Raw genomic sequence first — 21,392 nt, 5'->3', positions numbered from 1 at the left:
GAGCCCAACAGAGAAAGATCCTGAGGGCTGCAAGACTTGCAGACCTCGCCTCCAGTGGGCAGCTGGAGTGAGGAAAAACAAGGCATGGGGTGAAAGGGATATAAACAAAGTATGGCCTTGGGGGTTAAAAAGTCTGTTTTCATGGGGTTCTTCTGAATATTCTTGGGCCAGTTATTTTAACCTGCTCAGCTTCAGTTTCCTCAACTGCAACGTAAGATTTACATAACTATACCCAAGGAAATCAGGGGTGTTGAGAAGAGTTTAAGTGAGATAATCAATGTGAACATGTTTGGCAAAGACTGAAGTAGTGCTATTCCAACTGTAACGTGCATGGAATCCCTTGGGGGTCTTGCTCAAACAGGTTCTGCTTCAGTGATTCTGGGTTGGGCCCCAACATTCTGCATTTCTACCAAGCAGCATCCCAGGTGGTACCTAAGAGGCTACTCTGAGGACCACACTTCGAGTAGCAGGGTCTAAACTACTCTACAAATGTGCCTAATTATTATTGCCTTTTTTTTTTTTTTTTTTTTTGAGATGGAATTTCGCTCTGTTGCCCAGGCGGGAGTGCAGTGGCACAGTCTCGGCTCAGGGCAACCTCCACCTCCCAGGTTCAAGTGATTCTCCTGCCTCAGCCTCCTGAGTAGCTGGATTACAGACATGTGTCACACCCAGGTAATTTTTGTATTTTTAGTAGAGACAGGGTTTTGCCATGTTGGCCAGGCTGGTCTCAAACTCCCGACCTCAAGTGATCCATCCACCTCAGCCTCCCAAAGTGCTAGGATTACAGTCTTGAGCCACCATGTGTGGCCCTATTATTGCCATTTTAATATTCTACCCTCTGACCCAAGGAGAATGATAGCTGAAGATAGGGAGGTAGGCCCAGCTCATCTCATGAGGCCAGTCTTCTGCTCAGCAGGACACGCTGGTCTTGGAACTCCACCTCCCCTTTGCTGCCTACCACCACCAGGTCATGATGAAGACTGGCCACAGCCAACACAAAGAATGCTTCAAACCAAGTCAGTAGAAACTAGTCAAACATGGGGGGCGGGGGCAAAGACTGAATGGGATATTTGTGCAAAAAAAAGAAATGTATGCAGAAAATATTTTGCATTTATAATGCAGAATATCTCACAAAATTCCCAGAGAATACAACATATGTTTCATCTTCTGGTTTTTTAAGTAAGATCAATCATTCCTGCACAATTCTTCGAAAGCATCCCCTTTCTCATGGCTCTCATGAAGTGAAGAGCCTTTGATAGCTCCTGTTGTTTACATTTACTCTAAGCTTCTGTCTAAGAATGACCAGGAGCAGAAAGGTCAGTGCAGCTGAGAATGTGGAAGATATTATAGAACTCTTGGGCACTGTTGGAGGGAGTGTCAACTGGAACCAGTACCACCACTTAGGAAAGCAATCTGGCTTTAGACAGAAGCTTAGAGTGAATGTAACCAACAGGAGCTATCAAAGGCTCTTCACTTCATGAGAGCAATGAGAAAGGGGATGCTTTCGAAGAACTGTGCAGGAATGATTGATCTTACTTAAAAAACCAGAAGATGAAACATATGTTGTATTCTCTGGGAATTTTGTGAGATAGTCTGCATTACAAATGCAAAATATTTTCTGCATATATTTCTTTTTTTGCACAAATATCCCATTCAGTCTTTGCCCCCACCCCCCATGTTTGACTAGTTTCTACTGACTTGAGATGTTGAGATGAAGCATGCACATATCCTATGATCTGTGAAAAACCCTGGAATATATATTTTTTCCAAGGAAGTTCTCCCACAAGTTCATAAGGATGCTCATCATGAAACTGATTGGGGTAGCTGGATGTTGAAGGCAGCTTAGGTGCTTATCAGTAGAGAAAAGGATTAATAAAATATGGCAGATGTGGACTGCTGAATACTAAGTAACAGTAAGAAATAACCAACTGGAATTATACTGCAGCACTATAGATCTTTAAAATCCAGGGGTAGCCAGGAACAGTGGCCCATGCCTGTAATTACAGCACTTTGAGAGGCTTGGATGGGAGGATTGCATGAGCCCAGGAGTTTTCAGATCAGCCTAGGCAACATAGTGAGAGCCTGTCTCTACAAAAATTAAAAAACTAAAAAAAAAGTTGGGTGTGGTTGCAGATGCCTGTAGTCCCATATATGTGGGAGACCGAAGTGGGAGGATCACTTGAAGCTTGGAGATTGAGGCTATAGTGAGCCAAGATCGCATCACTGCACTCCAACCTGGGTGACAGAGTGAGACCCTGTCTCAAAAAACAAACAAAAAAATACCGAGGGGTAAGGGAAAAACATAGGAAATAGGAAAGGATATATAGTACATTATCATTTTTGTAAAGACATCTCACCTAAAATAATATAACTTTTGTAAGAAGGCATCCATGCATATCTAAAGATATATTAAACATATTAAAGTAGGTGCTATGAATTGAAGGAAATATAATTAGGGTTTAGAGGTATAAAGGAAAAATAAAAAGTAAAATAAGGGAAGAACTTTGTTTGGATTAATGATGAAGTACTTAAAAACTGAGCTTTTAATTCAAATTTCTTCACCTGCGGTAGAAAAGTATTAGAGCAAAATCACTCCTCACTCCCCAAACCCTGTTCTACCACAGTGTGTAGGGGTCTTCACAGTCCATCGCTGCATGACCTAAACCAAAGCTAGTTCTCCATCTCGGGTGCCATCTTCCTCACCATCACCTCTCAACAGGTCTTTAACTCTTCCTCTTTGACATTTTTTCGCTAGAGTCAACTTCTTTTCATCTTAGCTTCTTGCTACATCCACCTTCAATATGTCCCTAGCAGACAGGGCTGAGTCCCGGTGTGATGTGGACAACTTCAGATAAAGATGTATTAGGGCCAGGTGCGGTGGCTCATGACTGTGATCCCAGCACTTCGGGAGGCCAAGGCAGGGGGATTGCTTGAGTCCAGGAGTTCAAGACCAGCCTGGGAAACATGGTGAAACTCCATCTCTACAAAAACCACAAAAATTATCCAGGTGTGGTGGGATGTGCCTGTAGTGCCAGCTACTTGGGAGGCTGAAGTGGGAGGATTACTTGAGCCCGGGAGGCAGAAGTTGCAGTGAACCAAGATCATGCCACTGCATTCCAGTCTGAGTGACACAGTGAGACTCTGTCTGGAAAAAAAAAAAAAAGTTAAGATGTGTTAGATCAGGGATTTGTCTTCTGTGGATTTGGTGACACCACTGATTTGACATAGAACCTTAGGAAGTCCCTTCATTGTGCTTCTCTCCCCTGTAGCACATTCCACACAGCATGATCATCTGTAATTCAGGTGTCTCTGTTCTCCGTTAGACTGTAAGTTCATGGAGGATCAGAACCTTAATTACCGATGTCCACTGCCCAGAACTAATCACATAAGAAGCCTGTCTCTAATAATGTTTGAGAAATGAATGGATTCCCCAGTCCCCTGAATCAGATGATGGAACAATTTGGCCTCTAACTAACTTACACATCTAATTCAAAACTTTAATTGGTTGTAGTTTCAAAGTACTTGTGTGATGGTCCTAGAGTATGCCACATAATAAATATGCAATAACAAGGAGAGTGTTGTCCTAGTTCTGAAGTCCTGGCATAAAGTACCATGTCCATATTTCCCTTTCCTTCAGGACGCTGAGAGAATGCATGTGTGCTCCAGGCAATGACTGGATGAAACAAAAAAGAGAGTCTAGATACCATTAAAGTGTTCGACTCTTGGATTCCTATGGTTTGGGATGCGAAGCAGAACTGGGTGAAACTGTAGGTGAGTGCCTGTGCAGGAAAATAGCGGGTATACATCACTGGCACCTTGCCTCTTTCAGAAAAATCAAACCTGTCTTCTGTGCAGTCAGATCTGGCGTGCCCATTACCAGCAGGGTTGGATATGTGCCTGGTTGGCTGCTTATGGGAAAGTCTGCATTTTTTCCACTATTGGAGTGATAGATACACGCAGCAGCGGCCACACCCACCTCCAGCCAAACTGTACAGCACATGACTCAGCATCCTGGGAATCTCCGGCCTAGCTCGGACTACAGGTGCACCCGTCCTGATTGGCACATTCTCCAGGAGGTGATCAGAGCCTCTTGAGATCTGGAGGGAGTATGGCCTGGGAGTGGGGAGGAGCAGGCTGTCATGCCTGTGGGTAGAGGTCGCAGGCTGTCATAACCAATGTGGACGAAGTGCCCAGTACAAGGCCTTGGGTCTCTGGAACTGGCTTTTCTTGTACTGATCACTTTCTCAAAAGGAAATGTTAATTTTAAAACGTGCTTTTTCATGGCTGCCTTTGTCGGACAGGGTGAAAGGCAGTGGTGAAAAAGCACATTTTAAAGGACAGGACATTGTTTCACACCCAGCTAAGTGGAATGAAAAGACCCTCACAGCCCAAGGGAGAGCAAGTAGGTGGTGAAACGGGTTCAGCTAGGGCCTGCCTCTAAGGTCCCATCAGCACAGCAGCAGCGGTGTTCAGTTCCAGAAGTCATTTGTGGTCTGCTGGGACTCCAGGTGGTTGGCTTCTGCTGCTGAAAGGACACAAAGATAGATGTGTACCCGCCCCCCACCCGCTACACCCTTGTTCTGCTCTCTAATCTTTGCACATACCAGAGATTTCGTAAGTTCTGTGAGTACCTGGTTTTCTGCACGTACCAGAGATTTTGTTTTGCACATACCAGAGATTTTGTAAGTTCTGAGGCAAGGTCACAAGACGTGTTTAAGTAAGATAAACTCTTGCTGCCATAAACCTGCTCTCCCGCCTCAAAGTTTGAACCAAAATATCAGAAATGGCAGGAACCAATCATAGTTAGCCAAATCGCCTTGTTCAAACACTAGCCAATCATATATCTGATTTGTATAATAACTCTATGCCCACTTTTCTTAGACTATATAACATTGTTCGGAGCTCAGTGGGGGAGCTCTCCTGCCCGTCTCGTTTCACGAGCGAGGGAGAGTTCCAGGTTCGAACCTGTAATAAAGATCCTTGCTGCTTAGCTTTGACTCTGGACTCTGGTGGTCTTCTTCGGGGAATAAACGGTCTGGGCATAACAAATGGGGGCTCGTCCGGGATTTCCCCCAAGCCCACCAGACCCCCAAGTCAACGGATCTTAATCTGTAGGTAAGCCAGCTTTGTCACTGTCTCTGTCTTTGTCTCTGTCTGTCTCCCTGAAATTTCGCGAAATCCGTAATCTGTAATCTGTATTGGTCTGTTCTGTAAGTGGCACGGTCTTGGCGGACGCGCTAGAAGACAGCCACTCGGGACTGGTGGGAGACGTTCCCCAGTGCCCATCTGGGGGCCTCCATCCTTGGTTGCCCCGTCTGACTCAGGTCGGAAGTCCGACACGCGCTCGCGAATGCTCATCGTTATTACTGTCTGTCCGTTATTGTTAAGTGTTAAGTGTAAGCCCAAAACGAAACATAAAACCTTTTCTTCCCCTTCCAGGACCGGACCTGTCGGATACTCCCCTCTGCTTCACACTCATTTTCGTCCCCCCTTCTCTTTGTAGGAGCAGTCCAAAGATGGGCAACAACCAGAGCACGCCGCTCTCACTCCCTGTTACCAATTTTAAGGATGTGAAGGCTCGGGGGCGTAACTTAAGCGTAGAACTAAAGAAGGGAAAGCTAGTTACTTTCTGCCGTTCGGAGTGGCCCTCTTTCGGCGTAGGGTGGCCCTCCGAAGGAACTTTCTGTCTCTCTATTATTACTAAGGTAAAAACTAAGATTTTCCTGCCAGGGCAGTCAGGACATCCTGATCAAATTCCTTATATTCTAGTGTGGCAGGATCTTGTGGAAAACCCACCACCTTGGATAACTCCATTCATCCCTGAGCCCTGCAAAGTCCTAGTAACGCGACCTACAAGACAAAAGACTCCCTCTGCTCCCTCGGCCCCTGTGCTGCCGGACAGCCAGGACCCCCTAACATTAGAACACACATTTCCCCCACCATATCCGCACCTTATCCCGCAGGACCCAGTCCCCCAGGGTGGTGCTTCCGTAGAGGGAAACCGAGAAGCGGAAGCAGCCGAGAGCGAAAGTAACCTGGGGGGGCCGGCCGGCCAAACACGAGGCCGCGTACAGCGGGACCAAGCTTTCCGACTCCCTGACTCCACTGTAGCCCTGCCTCTCAGAGAAATAGGATCGCTCGATGATACCGGGCTCTCCCGTCTCATGTATTGGCCTTTTTCCACCAGTGATTTATACAATTGGAAGTCCCAAAATGCTCGGTTCTCAGATAATCCCAAAGATCTAACCTCGTTGTTAGACAGTGTCATGTTTACTCACCAGCCGACCTGGGATGACTGTCAACAGCTCCTCCGAATCCTGTTCACAACGGAGGAGCGGGAAAGAATCCAAGTTGAGGCCAGAAAACTGGTTCCAGGAGATGACGGCCAGCCAACTGCAAATCCTGACCTCATTAATGCGGCTTTCCCTTTGACCCGGCCCAGATGGGACTACAACACGGCAGAAGGTAGGGGACGACTGCTCATTTATCGCCAGACTCTAATGGCGGGTCTCCGGGCTGCAGCTCGCAAGCCCACCAATTTGGCTAAAGTATATTCTGTGTTACAAGGTAAGACAGAAAGCCCCGCTGTGTATTTAGAGAGATTAATGGAAGCCTTCAGACAGTTTACCCCTATGGACCCGGAAGCACCGGAAAATCAGGCACGGTAGTAATGTCCTTTGTAAACCAGGCAACACCAGATATTAAAAGAAAACTCCAGAAATTAGAAGGTTTAGAGGGAAAGCAGATTCAGGACCTCCTTCAGATGGCCCAGCGAATTTATAATAATAGGGATACTCCAGAAGAAAAACAGTTCAAGGCAACCAACGAAATGACCAAAGTCTTAGTAGCAGCTTTCCCCCAGGCAGGAAATGGCCAAAACAGAAAGCAGAAAAAGCAAGGCCCTAGGCAAGGATTAGAAAAAGATCAGTGTGCTTATTGCAAGGAACGTGGCCACTGGATTAAAGACTGCCCAAAGAAACGGAGACCAGCTAACCCTACCTCCGTACTCGTTACCCAGGGCTCTGACTAGGGAGGACGGGGTTCGGACCCCCTCCCCGAACCCAGGGTAACTTTGCAAGTGGAGGGGTCCCCAGTTCGCTTCTTGGTCGATACTGGGGCGGAACGCTCAGTCCTAACCAAACCAATTGGAAAAATGTCTAAGAAAACATCCTGGGTGCACGGGGCCACAGGCATCAAAAAATACCCCTGGACAACCCAGAGGACTGTAGACTTAGGAACGGGAAAAGTCTCCCATTCCTTCCTAGTTATCCCAGAGAGCCCCTGCCCTCTACTAGGGAGGGACTTGCTGACAAAGATGGGGGCCCAAATCCACTTTGAGCCAGAAGGGCCCAAGATAACTGATTCCCAAAACAGGCCAATATCTATCCTGACTGTCACCTTAGAAGATGAGTACCGACTCCATCAAGAGCAAAAGCCCCCCGATCAGGGAATTGACTCTTGGCTCCAGCGTTTCCCTGAAGCGTGGGCAGAAACTGGGGGCTTGGGGCTAGCTAAACATCGACCTGCCATATTTGTGGAAGTTAAGCCAGGGACGGACCCGGTTCGGGTTCGGCAATATCCTATGCCCCTGGAGGCAAGAGAAGGAATTACGCCCCATATCCGCCGACTCCTAGACCAGGGAGTCCTACGGGCTTGCCACTCATCCTGGAATACTCCACTGTTACCTGTTCGTAAACCCAACAGTACGGACTACAGGCCAGTACAGGATTTAAGAGAAGTTAATAAAAGAGTCATGGACATACATCCCACTGTGCCCAATCCATACACCCTTCTGAGTGCCTTACATCCCAAAAAACAGTGGTATACCATTATTGATCTAAAAGACGCTTTCTTCAGCCTTCCTCTGGCTCCCAAAAGTCAAGAACTCTTTGCATTTCAATGGACGGATCCTGAGAGGGGCATCAACGGTCAGCCAACATGGACCAGACTGCCACAAGGGTTCAAGAACTCGCCAACCCTGTTCGATGAAGCCCTTCATGAAGATCTGGGTGAGTACCGGCGGCAACACCCTGAAATAACTCTTTTGCAATATGTTGATGATCTCTTAATAGCGGCCAGGTCCCCGGAAACTTGTGTTCAAGGGACTGAGGACCTCCTGAAGACTCTGGGGGAGCTAGGCTACCGAGCCTCAGCAACAAAGGCTCAGATCTGCAAGTCGGAGGTAACTTATCTGGGGTACCTATTAAAAGGGGGGCAACGCTGGCTAACCAAAGCCCGAAAGGAAACAGTCCTACGCATCCCTAGACCCCAGTCAACACGGCAAGTGAGAGAATTCCTGGGGTCGGCAGGGTTCTGTAGGTTATGGATACCCGGATTTGCTGAGTTAGCCAAGCCCCTATACCAGGCAACAAAGGAACGGCAGCCCTTCAATTGGACGAAAGAGGCTGAGCTGGCCTTTCAGCAAATCAAAACTGCCTTGTTATCAGCCCCCGCGCTGGGGCTCCCTGATGTCTCCAAGCCCTTCCACTTATAGGTGGATGAAAGTAAGGGTGTTGCAAAAGCCGTGTTAACACAGTACCTAGGCCCCTGGCAGAGGCCAGTTGCCTATTTGTCAAAAAAATTAGATTCAGTGGCTGCTGGCTGGCCACCCTGCCTCCGGATAATCGCGGCGACCGCCCTAATGGTCCGAGACGCTGATAAACTTATCATGGGGCAAGAGTTGCGCGTTATAACCCCGCATGCCATTGAAGGCGTCCTCCGGCAGCCGCCGGACCGATGGATGAGTAACGCCCGGCTCACCCACTATCAAGGACTGCTGTTAAACCCCCTCAGAATAACTTTTCTGCCCCCAACCTCTTTAAACCCTGCTTCACTGCTGCCAAATCCAGACTTGGACGCCCCGTCCCATGAGTGCACTGAGATACTGGCTCAGGTGCATGGGGTGCGGGAGGACCTGCAAGATCGTCCGCTCCCCGACACAGAACTCACCTGGTTCACTGATGGCAGCAGCTACGTCCACCAAGGCCAGCGGTATGCAGGAGCGGCTGTAACGTCAGAGACTGAGGTAATCTGGGCGGAACCCTTGCCTCCAGGGACATCGGCCCAAAGAGCCGAACTGATAGCCCTTACACAGGCCCTCACCCTAGGGGCAGAGAAAAAACTAACAGTATACACGGATAGCCGCTATGCTTTCGCTACTGCGCACATACATGGGGCCATCTACAGAGAAAGGGGACTATTAACAGCCGAAGGCAAAGAAATAAAAAACAAGCAAGAGATCCTAGCTCTATTAACTGCTTTGTGGAAACCAAAGAAATTGGCTATCGTACATTGCCCTGGGCATCAGAAACCAACTACGCCAATTGCTCGAGGCAACTTCTTAGCCGACCAAACCGCAAGGAGCATAGCAAAAGCTCCCAGTCAGCTCCTCGCGCTCCAGCTCCCCGATCCTGGCCCGCGAAATTTGCCATGTTTTCCCGACTATACCGAACAGGATCGCGAATGGATGAACACGCTTCCCCTAAAACAGGTTAAAAATGGGTGGTGACTGATATAAATGACCAAACCATCCTACCAGAAAAATTAGGACGGCAGGTGTTGGAACATATCCACCGGACAACCCACCTGGGTGCCCGGCGAATGATGGACTTAATCAGGCACGCCAAGTTTAGAATCAGGCGCATAGCTGAACTGGCCAGCGATGTCACAACAAATTGCAAAGCCTGCCAACTAAACAACGCTTGCCCCCAAACCCAGACCACCGCAGGAATTAGGTGTAGAGGAACTAGGCCTGGTATCTATTGGGAAATAGACTTTACTGAGATAAAGCCTGGAAAATATGGGTATCAGTACTTACTTGTCTTTGTAGATACTTTTTCAGGATGGACAGAAGCGTTCCCAACTAAGAGAGAAACTGCTCAGGTTGTAGCAAAGAAAATTTTGGAAGAAATCCTCCCCAGGTATGGCTTTTCCGTCCAAATAGGGTCAGACAATGGACCAGCCTTCGTTGCTAAGGTAAGTCAGGATTTGGCTTCCATTCTTGGGGCAAATTGGAAATTACATTGTGCTTATAGGCCCCAAAGCTCAGGACAGGTAGAAAGGATGAATCGGACTCTAAAGGAGACCTTAACTAAATTGACCATGGAGACTGGCGCTAATTGGGTAGTACTTCTCCCCTACACTCTGTTCCGGGCCCGAAATACCCCTTACAGACTGGGCCTCACACCATATGAAATCATGTATGGCAGACCCCCACCCCTGGTCCCCAGTCTAAAAGATGACTTACTCAAACCTGAAACTGAAAATGTCTCTGAGCTCCTGTTCTCCTTACAAGCCTTACAGAAAATTCACCAGGAAATTTGGCCCAGACTACGAGAACTGTACGAGGCAGGACCTCCGCCGACGCCTCATCCGTTCCAGCCGGGAGACTGGGTCCTAGTCAAGCGCCACCGGCAAGAAACTCTTCAACCCAGGTGGAAAGGACCACTGCAAGTACTCCTGACTACTCCCACCGCTCTCAAAGTAGAAGGCATCACTTCGTGGATCCACTACACACACGTCAAACCAGTGGACCCAACATCCGACCTTCTCGAGCCGTCTGGAGCACCGGTTACATGGACTATAGACAAAGCTAAGAACAATCCCTTAAAGCTAACCCTGCGCCGTCATCCCCATAGCCGTAACCATGTCTAGCTTACCTATGCTTTTATGCCTTATGCATCTGACTCTCCTCACTGCTGCGCCGTCTAATCCCTATGTCTGGAGGTTCTGGCTCTATGAGAACAAAACTCACCCCGGGGAAACCCCCCAAGCGGGTAAACTGCTAGCTAGCGCAGACTGCCCCCCCTCAGGGTGTAATACTATAGTTTACCTCAATTTCACTAGGTTCCAGATTGCCCAACCAGCAATACCCATGATCTGTTTTGAATATGATCAAACTGAATATAATTGTAAAAATTATTGGTGGCACCAGAGTGCAGGTTGCCCATATAGCTACTGTAAGACGCACTCTGTCCGATACTGGAGAGAACGACAAGGGTGGTATTTTTACAAAACTGAGTCTCCCGTCACTTACACTTGGATAATTAGAGACCCATGGGACTCTCGGTGGACAACCCCACAACATGGGGGAGTATATTACTCATCAACTAGTACCTGGCCCAGTAGCCATTTATATCTGTGGAGAAGTCTAGTCCAGATTCAACCCTTAATCCACACACAAATCCACAGGCAAGAAACCAAGTTATCACAAGACTTGCAGCCCTTCTCCTGGCTAACTCTATTACGGGAAGGGCTAGCATTCGCCAACCTCACTGGTTTAGGCGACCTGTCCTCTTGCTTTATGTGTGCAACCCTAGGAAGACCACCATTAACGGCTGTTCCTCTATCCTCCCCTCCCACAAACTATACAGGTTTTAACTCATCGATAGTCACGATACCCAATGTGGCCCTGTACCGTGACCCATACCAAGAGAAATACCCCTATTGTTATTCGGGATTTAGCAACAGCCTCTGTAACCAATCGGCTACATACCCTAATAGTCCCATATATGCTCCCCCTGGTGTGTTCTTCTGGTGTAATATGACTCTGTTAAAAACTCTGTCCAAAAGCATCTCTGACGGACAGTTGTGTATCCCTGTTACCCTAGTTCCCCGACTGACACTGCTAACCCCGGCAGAGTTCATAGGCTGGGCAGGGACCGCCCCAACTAAAACTGCGCGACATAGACGAGCAGTTTTTCTACCACTAATTGCCGGAATATCCTTAACCACCTCTGTCGTCGCAGCGGGGTTAGCAGGAGGGGCCCTACAACACTCCATGATAGAAAACGACAAGCTGTTACAACAATTCTCTGTTGCTATGGAAGACTCCGCCTATTCCCTAGCCTCCCTTCAGCGGCAGCTCACCTCCCTAGCACAGGTCACCCTTGAAAACCGCAGAGCCTTAGACTTACTCACGGCTGAGAAAGGAGGTACCTGTATGTTCCTCAAAGAAGAATGCTGTTTCTATATAAATGAGTCAGGGTTAGTTGAGGAAAGAGTCCAAATGCCTACACGAACTAAGCTTAGAAATGAAAAAGCAACAATTCACTACAGCCGCTAACAATTGGTGGAGCTCTTCAATGTTTTCCCTTCTGGCACCCCTTTTAGGCCCCCTAATGTCTTTACTACTTCTATTCACTATAGGCCCCTGTGTGGTAAATAAAATTTTACAATTTGTCAGAGAAAGGTTTGATACCATCCAACTAATGGTCCTCCGTAGCCATCACCAGCCTCTCCTGCACCCAGAAAGTGAGGCTATATTATAAGACTCTGGAAATCCAAGATTGGACATCCAGTTACTAATGAGAAGGGGGGAATGAAAGGACACAAAGATAGATGTGTACCCGCCCCCCACCCGCTACACCCTTGTTCTGCTCTCTAATCTTTGCACATACCAGAGATTTCGTAAGTTCTGTGAGTACCTGGTTTTCTGCACGTACCAGAGATTTTGTTTTGCACATACCAGAGATTTTGTAAGTTCTGAGGCAAGGTCACAAGACGTGTTTAAGTAAGATAAACTCTTGCTGCCATAAACCTGCTCTCCCGCCTCAAAGTTTGAACCAAAATATCAGAAATGGCAGGAACCAATCATAGTTAGCCAAATCGCCTTGTTCAAACACTAGCCAATCATATATCTGATTTGTATAATAACTCTATGCCCACTTTTCTTAGACTATATAACATTGTTCGGAGCTCAGTGGGGGAGCTCTCCTGCCCGTCTCGTTTCACGAGCGAGGGAGAGTTCCAGGTTCGAACCTGTAATAAAGATCCTTGCTGCTTAGCTTTGACTCTGGACTCTGGTGGTCTTCTTCGGGGAATAAACGGTCTGGGCATAACACTGCCTGATGCTCCAGGATAGAATCCAAACTCCAAGCATAATGCAGAACGTCTCAACTTAAATTTGGGTATACGGCTGCTGCGGGAGTGGTGTTTGTTCCCTGGTGCATTCAGGTTTGAAAGCTGCCGTCTGTCCAGCTGTAAGCAGGCTGGAAGGACTAGGAACGTGCTGCTCAGAGGTTGTTTACCTCCCCTGTTCCCCACTCCTGAGTCTCCAACCCTCCCTCTCCTCCCTTCCTCCCCCAATCCCGGGTCCCCACCCCACCCCTCCTCCTCCCCGACTCCTGGGTCCCCAGTCCCTCCACCCTCCTCCACTCCCTTCCCTGTCCCTGGCCTTCCCTCCCCTCTGATGCTCCTCCCACTTTCCTGGGTCTCCAGGTTCCCTCCCATCTCTCCCCAACCCCATCCCCACCCAGTCCCCAGCCCTCCCACCCTCCTCCGCCCACTGCCTGTGGCCTGAGTTCACAAAACTCCCTTCACCTTTTGGGGCAGTGGGCTTTAATAATTCTTGGGATATAGCAACACTAGAAAAGGAATGGGATTAACCGGGAGGAAAAAGTGGAAAGATGAGGAAAAGGGCCGTAGTGGAAGGTGATATAGGTCCTTTAGCAAGAGCAAAAATTAGGAAAGATTAGTGTATCTCAACCTTGGCTGCACGTTAGAATCACTTGAGGAGGTCTTAAAAATCACCACTTCAGGCCAGGCGCGGTGGCTCATGCCCATAATGCTAGGACTTTGGGAGGCTGAGGCAGGTTGATCACTTGAGTTCAGCAGTTTGAGGCTAGCCTGGCCAACATGGCAAAACCCTGTCTCTACTAAAAATACGAAAATTAGCTGGGCATGGTGGCCCACACCTGTAATCCCAGCTACTCGGGAGGATGAGGCTGGAGCACCCTTTGAACCTGGAAGGCAGAGGTTGCAGGGAGCCAACATCGCACCACTGTATTCCAGCCTTGGTGACAGAGTGAGATTCCATCTCCAAAAAAAAAAAAAAAAAAAAAAAAAAAAAAATCCCCACTTCAGCCACATCCAATACCAATGAAGGTGAGACTCAAGACGTGTGTAGTTTTTAGAGCTCTCCAAAGAGATTCTAATGTGCTGCTAAGGTTGAGAACCGTTGCTCCAGATTCAGACAAGACATTAAGGAAAGGACAGTGGCTCTGTTTGTTTGTTTCTTTCTGCTCGTTAGCTGAAGAATTAGACAATTGTCCAAACGATCGCTGGTGCTTGTGCACACTCTGTGTCTTACCACATCTGACGATAATTGCTATCAGGCAAGGACGTTTAGTATGAATCCACTTAAAAAGAGAATCATGATTTTGTAATCAATGTGAAAAATGTTTGATTGGAACTTCCTACTGAGAAGTGAAATTAAAAGATATTAAAATATATTTTCTTAGTTTAACAAATCTAAATTATAATTGCAACTATTCATTAATTGTTACAAAATGAATTATATGTTAGTTACTTTTCTCAATATTCATTTCCTAACGGAATTCTATATGATAACATGTTTCACTTGGACTTTTAAACCCTATCATAGAAGAGGTGGAGTTTTTTGGTTGTGTTTGTTTTGCAAAATAAGAGTTTATCAGCGTGGGCAACATGGCAAAACCCCATCTGTATGAAAAAGTACAACAGCAATCAGCTGGGCATGGTGGTGCCTGTGATCCCAGCTACTTGGGAGGCTGAGGTCAGAGGATCGCTTGAGCCCAGGAGGTGGAGGTTGCAGTGAGCCAAGATCATGCCACTGCACTCCAGCCTGGGCAACAGAGCAAGACCCTGTCCCAAAGAAAAGAAAAAATATAAAAAAGAGTTTATTAGTTTTCCTAAAAGCCTTTTTTTATTCTTTGATATTTAAATTATTTTCTTTTGAAGGGCCAAGTGGCACTGTCTTTCTCAGCACTCTGCTCTTCAATTGTGAACTGGTCTAAACATGTCAAATCTTCATTTGTCAATGTCTTGACAAGTATTTGTCAATTTGCCAATATTACTTTTGTCACTTTCATGAAATCCTGTATCTTTTGCAAGTTTGCAGCTTCACTCTGAAGGCAATTTGCATAATATTTACATTACATTTGCTGAATTTTTACAATGGCAAGAGACTGACCCACAGAAACCTAATCAGTGGGGCAGTAGTGTTAACTGAAGTGATGTTTTAACCTAATCAGTGGGGTAGTAGTGTTAGCTGAAGTGATGTTTTAATAGGGACCAGTTTTAAAAGTGACTAATATATGTATTGTGAATATATTATATTCACTAATATATGTATTGTGTATATAATGTATATAATATATTCACTAATACATGTATCGTGAATATAATATATTCACTATATATTAACTAATATATGTATTAGTGAATATTTTCACTACTGAACTTCCTAACTTCAAGGAATTGGATAATGAACACCTGAGTAATGATAAATAGACATATACTTATTGCATATTGACCCATATATACACAAAAGAGGTAACTGTGCACTGTAAAGTATATACTAGTTAACACAGATTATTGTACCTTGTACGTAAATGTGGCATTTCAGACAATGTTACTATTTCCTGTACCTGAAGGAGTAGGCATGTTAACTGAGTTTTAGTCAGTGTGTCTTCACAAAGGAAGTGACTGCTAGTTTTTCTATATAGTAATCATAATAATCTCTAATACTTATTGAGCTAAGGCTCTGCTCCAAGCCTATTACCGTATTTACAGCAGCTCTCTGACCAATATGAATAATGCTATCTCCAGGTTGTAAATGAGTTCACATGGATGCTCTATGTTGCTAATGCCTCTTGAAATAACTGGAAGCATTCTGCAACTGGTCTTCACCGGTAGAAAGCCTCTCTCCTTAGTCCAGCCTGAAAAAGCATTTCCTTGGCCCTGGACAGGAAGATAGCTCTGTATATATGGCTTTCTGGCCTGAACATTCATCTCAGAACCCTGAGCTAGGTTGGACTCCTCTGGCAGCAGTTCAGACCCCTCCCAGTACAGCCCCTTAGCCCCGCTTCTACACCCCAGTGCTCAGATGTCCACCAGCTCCTGAGGCACCTTGTTTTCTTTTTCTTTTTAAACAATTATAATTGTTCAAAAGTTTTTCCTTGTGCCAAGATTTTTCCACCCACCCCACCAATCCCAGTTCCGCTGTTGGGGAATTACTACCCTAAACCAATAGAATTCCTTTTCTTTCTTCTTTTTTTTTAATAGGCAAAGGCTCACTCTGTTGCCCAGGCTGGAGCCTAGTGGCTCAAACACAGCTCACAGCAACCTCAAACTCTTGGGCTTAAAAGATCCTCCCGAGTAGCTAGGACTGCAAGTGCACACCATCACACCTGACTAATTTTTTTACTTTTGTAAAGAAGAGATCTCATTATGTGGCCCAGGCTGGTTTCGAACTCCCGGCCTCAAGAGATCCTCCCATCCCTGTCTCCCAAAGCGTTGGGATTACCGGCATGAGCCACTGCATCTGGCCTAGAATTCCTTTTCCGTGGGACTATTCTTCAAGGAGCGGAAGGCACTCACCTGAACTGTGGCGAGATACTCCATGCAGTGGGTATACACCTCTGAAGCACTTGTTCAGCAGGCTGTAAACCTAGAACCAGAGATTTTACTGGAATTGAGCAGTCAATTAGTGAAATAAATTAGGACCCATTGAATAAAGGTTAAAAACGGGCCAATAAATTACTTGTAAAATGTTTGCCTCATCTTCCAAAACAAAGGGTGGGTTTTTCCCCCAGACACCGTGTAGAAGGTGCCTGAAGCTATTAAGGAGAATGTGATAAAGGGTCATGAGGTTAATAACCCACCTCCCAGGCCTGGCTGCCTACAGTTTGAGATTCCCTCGGGGAAGTGCCTCTGCATCAGTTTGTTTTGACAGCTGACCTCTTTCTGAAGCAGAGGTTCTCTCAGAGATGGCCCTGGAGTCTCAGTGGCCACCATCTGGCTGGCTCCTCCCTTTCAGAAGGATGGCAAGCTTGGTGCAGGAGAAGCAGCAGCCTCGCAGTTCTATTTTGCTGGGCTCAGATGAGGAAGGCAGGTGGACTGTGTACAGAAGGGAGGAGGCCATTTTTAGTTTCCTCCTTTTCTTATGTTTTTTGAGATGGTGTCTCGCTCTGTCACCCAGGCTGGAGTGCAGTGGTGTGATCTCGGCTCACTGCATCCTCCGCCCCCGGAGTTCAAGAGATTCTCCTGCCTCAGCCTCCTGAGTAGCTGGGACTACAGGCACCTGCTGCCACACCCATCTAATTTTTGTATTCTTAGTAGAGACAGGGTTTCGCCATGTTGGCCAGGCTGATCTCGAACTCCTGACTTCAAGTGACCCGCCCACCTCAGCTTCCCAAAGTGCTGGGATTACAGGCGTGAGGCACTGCTCCTGGCCTGCTTTCTCCTTTCCTATGTTGAAGAATGTTTCTGGGTTTGGGAGTTCAGGGGCTTTTCTCTGTTTACCTGTCTCCTCATCATTTACCTGGGGAGAGAATTGGCCTAAAGGAGCAATGTGAAGGATGGCACCCTCCTGTCCTCGTGAGGGGACTCGAGACCTGCTGAGGGCTCCTCTGTGGCCTACAGCATCAGTCCTCCCCACAGGCACATGCCTGTCCATCTGATGGCCCAGCTGGCAGCCCAGTTATGGGTAAGGGCAGGAAGAGTGAGGGTGCTGGATCTAGATAAGAGAGGGCAGGAGGCATGGCTGCCTTTAAGAGAAAATAGCAGTAAGACTGGCACTAAACCCTGAAATCAGGGTTTCAACCCAACTGTTGGGTCCTTGATGGAAGCTTCCTCTCTGGGCTTCACCACTCCCTCAGAGTTTTCTGAGCATGTGTAAAGCTTCCTCCATAGCCATCCAATCCTTTGATGCCAGGTCTGACTTTGGTAGAGTCCAGAAAAGGAAACTGAGAAGCTGGGTGTGTTGCTAGAAAGATGAGTGTGATAAGGACCAAACACAACTGCACTGGGCGCTGGGCTACATCTCTGTGAAGTTATCTCCTTTGGCCTTACTACAAGCTGCCAACATGCCCTCCTCCACAGAGGAAGGAACAGAGGTGCACAGAGAGAAGTCTAAAAACAAGTCACATTGCTGGTGGGTGGACAGGAGCCCAGGCAGGCTGCTCATTGCTTCCCTGTCCTGGTGTGTTGTGTGCCTGGGGACCATGGCCACTCTGCCAGGCTGGGCCCACCAAGTGTTCTCTAAAACCTGGAGTCCTTACTCCTGGTTACAGGAACGGTTCCCAAGCCTGGGTGATCATGAGCTGCCCATTAGGAAGTCCAAATACAGATTCCTGAGTCCCTTCCCTGACTTCATACCTCTGGCATAGGGCCTGGGAGTCAGTAATTTCCAAGCTCTCCTCAAGTGGTTTTGATAATCAACCAAGTGCAGGAACCATTGGGTTAGATCATTAGTGGGGCCTTTGTAATGAGCATCACCTAAGTCCAGGCACCTGCTTTCCTGGACTTAGACTCAATTATAAGGCTGCAAAACACACTAGTGTATATCTCTGGAACTGTAAGTCTGGCTCTGGCCATTTAGTCACTTGACCAATGTACATGAAATACCCATCTTGTACCTGTGCTGTTTCAGGAATGGGGATATACCAGAAGAGGCAGGGCTACTGCTCTCATGGAGCATGTAGTCTAGCAGAGATATCCAAAACCCCTTTGCTTCCACTCCAGCACCTTTCTTTCCACCACCTTTACCTCCTTGCATCTTTTTTATTTTCCTGGTCTTCAGACCTTATGAGATCATAAACTTTCTTATTAAAAAAATTTTTTTTGAGACAGGGTCTCACTCTGTTGCCCAGGCTGGAGTGCAGTTGTGCAGTCATAGCTCAGTGCAGCCTTGACTTCCTGGGCTCAAGTGATCCTCCTGCCTCAGCCTTCCAAAGAATTGGGATTACAGGCCTGAGCTACTGCACCTGGCCCATAAACTTCTCCTTTCAAAGTGGAATCTATGTCCAATTCATTTCTAGACTATCATTTTCTCCTGGACTCACCCCTACACCCAGTCACCTATACCTAGTATAATAGTTTGCACTCAGTAAATATTTGTTAAATAAATGCGTTTATTCATTCATCAAAGATTTAGAGTGCCTACGACGTGCCAGGCATCGTTGTTGGTACCAGAACAATGATGAGAGTGAAGCAAGCAAGGTACTTAGGGTGCACAATTTAAGGAGACACTTACTCTAGGATCATGCAAGTGCACCTGAGCCTGAGGACCTCCTTAAATGTTGTGCCCTAGGTGCCCTGGCTCTTTGCAGGGATATGCATGTTGCCTGTCCTAAGTCTTTTTCATTTGTGTGTGATCTGCCTTTTCAGCCAGATTGTGAGGCCTTATTCTGGTTTGTCTCTTCCTCCTCTTCCTGCACTACCTCCTGCCTTATACGATGTTTTCTAGAATCTTGTCCCCGATCACCTGCCTGGGAATCCCTGGTAGCCCTTGTTTAAAATTCAATTTTCCAGGCCAGGCATGGTGGCTCATGCCTGCAATCCCAGCACTTTGGGAGGCCAAGGCCAGTGGATCACTGGTCGTTAGGAGTTTGAGACGAGCCTGGCCAACATGGTGAAAACCCGTCTCTACTAAAAATGCAAAAAAATTAGCCAGGTATGGTGGCATGCTCCTGTAATCCCAGCTACTGGGGAGGCTGAGGCAGAAGAATTGCTTGAACCTGGGAGATGGAGGTTGCAGTGAGTCAAGATCATGCCATTGCACTCTAGCCTGGGCAACAAGAATGAAACTCTGTCTCAAAAATAAAAAGTAAAAAAATAATAAGAAGATAAAATTCAGTTTTCCAAGTCCCACCTATTGAGTCAGGTTCCTTGAAGGTGACACTGAGGAATATGCATCACTGACAAGCTCCCTGAGTGGCTGAGGCACATTGAGGACCCCTGGCTCACTGGTTTGTTCAGTCAGTAGGATTAATGCTGAACAATACTAGAAGAAGAACACAGGGAGAAGACGGGGCAACAGGGGTATTTAATATGCATCAGTGCCTTTGGATTCTGTTTACAAAGACAGAAAAGGAAGGCAAGAGAAGAAGGCAGTCTAGAGGTGTACATGCTGGCCTGGACTCTGCCCTATGTGCTCTATAGGAAGATCTTGGCCAGCTCACCCTTGCACTTTAGCTGGGCCACTCTGGACCCTGCCTCCTCCTCTCCTCCTCCTCCTCCTCCTCCTCCTCCTCCTCCTCCTCCTCCTCCTTTCTTCCTCTTCCTCTTCCGCCTCCTCTTCCTCCTCTTCTTCCTCTTTTTCTTTCTTTCTTCTTTTTTTTTTTTTTTAATACAGTGTCTCACTCTATCACCTAGGCTAGAGTGTTAATGGCATGATCTCGGCTCACTGCAACCTTTGGCTCCCAGGTTCAACCAATTCTCAGCCTTCCAAGTAGCTGGGACTATAGGCACATGCCACAACCCCTTGCTAATATTTTGTATTTTTAGCAGAGATGAGGTTTCACCATGTCGGCCAGGCTGGTCTGGTACTCCTGACCTCAGATGATCCACCTGCCTCAGCCTCCCAAGGTGTTGGGATTACAGACATGAGCCACTGCGCCAGGCCCTTTGACTCTTTTTGAGTTGCCCACACTGCCTGCCCAAGGAGCTAGAGGCTGACACTGTCAGCTGCTTTGGCAGCTGTGCCAAAAGTTTCTCTGGTGTGGGGTAGGGGCAGGTGGGTTGATGGCTGGCTGGGGGATGGGCATGAGTGTGGCAGGGCAAACAAAGCACGTGGGAAGGTCTGTAAGTTCATCTCTGACTTCTAAGATGGGTAGCTATCATTTTTACGTGCTTCACATGGTACGCTGCATCAATGCCCACATACTTTGGGGTGACAGATACATATTGTTTAATGGTAATTATCTGGATGAGAGAAATCACTTGTGTGAGTTACCAGTAAACCCAGTTTGCAGGGTGGAGCACACCTTTGGCTTTCCCAATCCATTAGCCCCTTGGCGGTATCACCATGAGATTCCTCTTGCTGTCCAACCACACCCAGCTCCCTCATAGAAGAGTTCAGGAGTGAGTCTCAAATCTGCATTTTAGCTTGTTCTTAAAAGGATTCAGGCAGGGAGATGGAGGACATAAAGTTCAGCTCAGGAGGCAATTTGGGACACTGTTGGCATCTGGGTAACCATCCAAGTGCCCCTAAATGACAAATTATTGACATAAGGCTTCCAACAGCAGGTCATTAAAGTTGAATTAATTAATAACCTATTATTTGCTTGTAAGGTTGAGGACAGTGGTTTTGAAGCTTTTATGTGTATCACTATCACCTATTAAGCTTGTTAAACAGGCGCCCCACCCCAGACTCTTAAGAGCTGAGGCCTGGAAATTTATCCTTTCACCAAAACTCCCCAAGCACTTCACATACACACACACACACACACACACACACACACACACCCCCCATGAGCTTATCTCTGGTTCTTTGAACTAGGAAGTTCTGCAGTGTTTTTTTCTTTATTTCTTTTTTTTTTTCTTTTTGAGACAAGATCTGGCTTTATTGCCCAGCCTGGAGTACAGTGGCACAATCTTAGCTCACTGTAACTTCTGTCTCCCAGGCTCCA

At 47.0% G+C, this 21,392-nt stretch overlaps 1 protein-coding gene across 19 annotated transcripts in view; it reads left to right on the top strand.

Annotated features, from left to right (window-relative positions):
* The window catches only part of BAALC (BAALC binder of MAP3K1 and KLF4), a 1,274,875-nt gene that overhangs the window by 691,933 nt on the left and 561,550 nt on the right, over positions 1-21,392 (top strand). The window contains exon 1 of one of the 19 annotated variants that reach the window (XM_050800763.1): positions 7,319-7,322. The exons of 16 other annotated variants lie outside the window; for them this stretch is intronic. The gene's annotated coding sequence lies outside the window, so the exon portion shown is untranslated. Of the gene's footprint in view, positions 1-7,318; positions 7,323-14,969; positions 14,974-15,012; positions 15,017-21,392 lie in introns of those variants that run through there. 2 more of the 19 variants (XM_050800759.1, XM_050800758.1) reach the window with 2 other exon arrangements.

Source organism: Macaca thibetana, chromosome 8 (genome assembly GCF_024542745.1).
Source record: "Macaca thibetana thibetana isolate TM-01 chromosome 8, ASM2454274v1, whole genome shotgun sequence".
Classification (NCBI taxonomy): Eukaryota; Metazoa; Chordata; class Mammalia; order Primates; family Cercopithecidae; genus Macaca; species Macaca thibetana.
The sequence above is the reverse complement of the archived record's forward strand: the minus strand, read 5'-3'. Positions and strand labels throughout refer to the sequence as shown.